This window comes from Branchiostoma belcheri, unplaced genomic scaffold (genome assembly GCF_001625305.1).
Source record: "Branchiostoma belcheri isolate BF01 breed outbred unplaced genomic scaffold, Haploidv18h27 scaffold14, whole genome shotgun sequence".
Lineage (NCBI taxonomy): Eukaryota > Metazoa > Chordata > Leptocardii > Amphioxiformes > Branchiostomatidae > Branchiostoma > Branchiostoma belcheri.
Window position 1 is genome coordinate 4,103,189 of NW_017802824.1, and position 5,534 is coordinate 4,108,722.

A 5,534-nucleotide genomic window follows, 5' to 3' on the forward strand; every position below is an offset into this window, starting at 1 on the left:
CCCCCATTCAAAATCCTGGCTACGGGCATAACATAGAAGCTGACGGACAGAGACAGATGACCACATGGCGTGGATCTATACAGGACACGAAACGTAAACGTACGTCACTGCCCACTTTCTCAAAAAAATAAACCCTGCCTTTTTATATCTCTAAGACGCCAGAAATCACCCATTACCGGTTCCTGCAGATGAAAGACCAGACAGTAACTATGACATACTTTCGGATTTTTATAGAACAGAGACAGTTACGGGAAGATACTTTGAAATGACATCCTAGATATATCAAACCTGGACAGGCTTATTTTCGCGTTTCATCGACCAGAGTATGACGCACGTATGGCTAGGCTTACAAAGCCGTGCGTACATTAAATAAAGGACAGGCCTAGGGCTTAAGACCAGTCGATCTTAAGAAAGGAAGTATCCAGAAATAGCTGAATAATGTCATACAGTCTGTAAATAAAACTGAAAATAAATTATATAGCTCCAGAATATTCAGAATATATGGAGCTATATCTTCTGTCAGCAATAGCGTACGTTAAATAAAGGACAGGCTTTAGGGCTTAAGACCAGTCGATCTTAAGAAAGGATGTATCCAGAAATAGCTGAATAATGTCATTCTGTAAGTCAAACTGAAGATAATGTAGGGAACTATCGTCTGTCAGCAATAGTGACATTAATCTTGTAGGAGGAAAGGTTGCAAAGTGGTCTTGTGGTTTAGGGTTGTTATTGTTGAATATTAACTCGAAGGTTCTGGGTTCGAATCCCCGGCAGGCCCCAGCAGTGTGATCTTGGGGAAAGCACTTAACACCAACTTCTGCACTACTTCACTCAGGTGAAAATAGGTAATAACTTCGGTTATGGACGTCTTCTGTTCTCGGATGGGACGTTAATTGGCACATGGCCCTGTGTTTTAAGGAGAACCACACCTCGAGCAAGTTAAAGATCCCAACACACTTATCAAAAAGATCAGGGGTTCTTCCCGGTGTGAGTGGGCCAAACCTTTCAGTCTGGTCTCATCTTGAAAAGGTAATAGTCACCTATCCCTTCACAACGTGTGGTTCATCTCGATAAAAAAGGTTCCGATGGGGGAAGTATTTTGATGAAAATGACCACATACAAACCGCAGAATTGAAGTAAAGCATTCCAGAAGTTTAACCTCTCAAAAAGACTTTGCGTGGGCTGATGTAGGTCAACTATTGTACAGTAACAATACCACAAACCTGTCTGTACCGAAGCCTGTTAATCCACGCTAATCTCTCCGGTGCTCCTCTTCCCGGGTTCCCATTGTGTCTTAAGCCCCTGACGTGTCATACATAGCCGAATACATTGCTGAAATCCGGTCCACCACCATGCACGGTTACTAGTAGCAGTAAGGCCATGTTGATTTGATTATATGGATGACATCCACGCGCGCATGAATTTTCAAAAAAAAAGTTTTCGACCATACTGTAAATCGTACGTAATGAGCGAATATATGTCGTATGTTGCAAAAAAAATCGGAAGATGATGCTAGTGTCATAGAATGCCGAAATAAATTCAGGCAAAGAAGAAAATGTGAAGAAATGAAAATGAAGAGTCTATTATCATTCGCCATATATATATATACCATACTCTCATACTCTGTGTGCTTAGTCATTTGTTCAACATTTATTATCACGTAGATTTCATTTTTTTTATTCGCACGCTCGCATCAGTTTTGGGGTCCCCAGAGGATGTCATCCATATAATCAAATCAACATGGCCTAAATCGGGAGGAAGTCCGGCTAATGGTTGTGATTGGTTGGAGCGGGGTCGGCTACTGTTCGGCTGCGCCAGCCGAATGTTTCACAATGTTTAAATCGGGGCCATGGTTGGCTGGTACCGGTGGTTGGCTGGTCTGCGGGAGTAGTTTAGGACGTCAACTTTAACTCACATTTAACCCGTATTCGATCCGTATAGAAAAATAAGCGTGGCCTAAATCTGTTTAGACAGCTTTCGAACTTCAGCCGACTTTAGTCAGTTGGTGGTGGGGGGAAAGTTCTGAATGAGTGAACAGGTATGTTGTAAATATGAAGACATCGATATGTTTTCTTTTGAGTCTTTTTTGAGCCGTACAATGCATGATAGCAAAGGAATGTAGAGTAATTCTAAACGCAAGAAATGTACAAATTACGTCAAAGAAGTGTAAATAGAGACGCAATATGGCGTTCGCCAAAATTCTTGGGCTGGTGGAATTTTATCAAGCATTAGAAGAAATATAATCACTTGTTATGAAAAGCTAAATGAATTAATCATTTACAGATGAATACACCTTGCCTACCCTTGTATACAACTTATCTGTAATACCATACTCAAGTGGAATGCGTAAGCATTTTTCTTTTCTTTTTGCACGGTTAGATTCTAAGTGTGTCGCTATCGCTAGAATTCCGTCTCATGTCTGGTCGTTGCCATTTGAAAGGTCAATGCCACATCGCTAAACGGAAAACTTTAAGTAAATATTTGCACACTCAGTCAACACTGTGCTGGTTCGTGGCGTAGAGAATTAGGGCTTCAGGACTGAGCTTTTTTTCCAAAGTTCGAATCCGAGCTTGTGCTATGTTTTCACTAATAGCTATACTATTTTTCACGGTGCTGTCTTACATTTGGCAAGCTGCTTTTAATAGTTTTTGCCCCTAAAATGTTATGATACGTTTGAACATATAGCATCGACTGGACAGTGATATGACATAACTAAATAATAGTAGTTTTTGACAGTATCTGTATCTGTATAGCCGGTATAACCGCCATTTGGCGTAACACACCAGCTTTGCAGGCACGCGGCGCGGCGGCAGCTGGCTACAATACACCGAACGACTTGTTTCGCCAAACCCTTGGACATCATCTAACTCTAAACATTGTTTGAAACTATCTAATGATAATACCCCTTCTGTACTAGGTGACACAGCGAGTTCTACTCTGCGATAGTTCTAGGAAAGAATGAATTTTTGAAAACGTCAATCCTTGGTTGATAACTCTGGTACTTGAAGGCACGACTATTTCCTGTTATTTTCTGCTACACTCCTGTCTTCCCAGCATGTACGTAAATGTGTAACTTAAACCTCAACCCTTGGATCATAACTCTGGTACTTGAAGGCACGACTATTTCCTGTTCTTTTCTGCTACACTCCTGCCGTCCCAGCATGTGTGTTACGTTAACACGTGTCCTTACAAACCCAAGCCTGTGTGCCGCCCACAGGGCACAGGATTACCGCTAACCAGGGTGGGATAACTTTGTACTGGGTGGCAGAAATTAAAAACCCGGGCTGAACTCCTAGGCTGGTGCCAAACAACCTCTGGCCGGGCGGAACAAGCCGAAGCCGACCGGTTGAGTACGCCGGGCAACCAGGCTAGTGTGTCGCCCACAGGGAACATGATTACCGCTTACCAGGGTGGGATAACTTTGTACTGGGTGGCAGAAATGAGAAAACTCTTGTCGGGTGCCAAAAAACCTCTGGCCGGGCGGAACACCCGAAGCCGACCCGTTGAGTATGCCGGGTAACCAGGCTAGTGTGTCGCCCACGGGGAACACATGATTACCGCTAACCAGGGTGGGATGCCAGGAACTTTGTACATGTGAGGTGCGGAAAACATGGCAACTTGCCGACAGGGAAACTGGTACTGGGTGAAAACAAACTGTCGAATAGCACACAATTCTACGATTTTAACAATGTTTCTACGTGGGAATCAACCATGCATCGCAAAAAAAAATAAACATATTGGCGCTTGGTATTGTTTGTACCCTGAAGTTCTTCATGCCTCGTAACTAGTAGGTATGGCAGGTGTATTATTATTCAAGCGTACATACGTGTATGCTGGCACTACGCACAGGGCATTGAACCTTGAATATATTTTAACAACAATACACTGTAATAGTTACACAGGTATGTAGACTTTAACCCTAGTTATAGGCGTCAAAACAGCTTCCCCCCCTTCCCCCACTAACACACACTAACACACACAAACACACGTCAAATGTAATTTTCACTAAGATAACTCTTTTTGACAACAAACCCTTTGATATCCAACTATATGATGACTCCCTGAAGTGAAGGACATATCTCTAAAAATCAAGAACGTTTGCTCGGTGAAGATACTCTAAATACTGTAGGAGAAGATACGTACTCACGATTGTATCTTGGAGGCCGTACATGTATCTTGTACTCCAGGAAGTATGGAGCACCTAGCTGGCTGACGTTTAGTACTAGGATACAGTCACAATCATTCGCGTCGAATGGGCCACAATGAACTCCTATGTTCTTCACCTTTAACTGCTACAAACAAGGTCCTAGAACAAGTAAATCCTACACAGGGAAGTCAGCGTCCGTTGACTGTATGCTAATGTAGAAGTTTAAGCGTAACTCACGATGACATCGACAAATGGGTCGGTGGCATGCAGCTGATCAACACAGGAAATGACGTAGTGCGTAAAATGTGGGCGCGGGAATTACGGAATTCCTGGTATGGCCGCGCCTTCTGTTCTTAAACCAATCAAAATATAGTCAATTTCAAAGGCCAGAGAAAGGCTGCTTCGAGTCGGATCGGAACCGGATCGAAGCCGGATCAAAGCGGATCTATCCAGCTCGATCCGGACAATTTTATCCTAGTGAGAATGAAGTCATAGAGCGTTTCACTTTATCATTTGTATCCTCTGAATGCTGGAAATCAAGATCAGATATTGCCACTCGTCATATAGCAATAATTAACGCCTAGGTGACCGTTAAAACTGCGTTAGGTAACATTAGGACGTTACAAAATTAAAAAGTACATTTTCTGGTCATATCTTTGCAAAGTAGGTTGCATTAACCCTAATCCATTGCAAATAAGTGCCGCTCGGAAAGTGTATAAAAGATTGAAACACAGCTGTCAGCCGTGTTTGTTTACATTCTGATAGTTTTGGTGGCACCTCGTTTGGAATTAGCGAAACATAGATTTCAGAAAAATGAGATGATTGCATATTTCTTTAAATGAAATATTTCAATTTTTAGTGCAGAAATATTACCTAATGCCCCTTTAAATTTAAGTCAGCAAAAAATCCAATCATACATTTTGCTAGTAGACTACGATATCGGTCAAGTTAATAAGTAATTAGCTCAAAACTTTACATAATACTGTTAAACCCTCCTATATCCTTCTGGAACAGGGCCAAGAAACGCATGTGTCACAAGTTTTGATTGGTTAACGTTGCGGACATGTACTGAAGCCCTCGGCAGTGTTTTAGCGCCACCTAGCGATTCATTCGATTGCGTCAGTGTTGTAACCTTGAGACGTATCCGCGAAGGTTACACAAATGTGTTAGAAAGAATATTCATAACATGGTCACAACAGACAAAACACTTCTGTGGGGTCGAGTGGCGAAGCAGTAGCGTGTTCAGCTCAGGACCAAGAGGTCCCGGGTTCGAATCCTACCTTGTCACCGATCTTGTGCCCTTGGGAAATGCACTTTACACGGCTTTCCTCAAGTGTAAATGTATCTAGCTTTGCTTTTGGTTAGGGACGTCCCTCGTCCCTTGGGGGGG

General features: G+C 42.6%; 1 protein-coding gene across 1 annotated transcript in view; it reads right to left on the reverse strand.

The window, feature by feature from the left end:
• Positions 1 to 4,288, reverse strand: part of LOC109464724 (metabotropic glutamate receptor 1-like) — a 66,404-nt gene extending 62,116 nt beyond the window's left edge. Inside the window, exon 1 of the mRNA XM_019761792.1 lies at positions 4,145 to 4,288. The gene's annotated coding sequence lies outside the window, so the exon portion shown is untranslated. The remainder of the gene's footprint in view (positions 1 to 4,144) is intronic.
• Between the last annotated feature and the right edge of the window lie 1,246 nt (positions 4,289 to 5,534).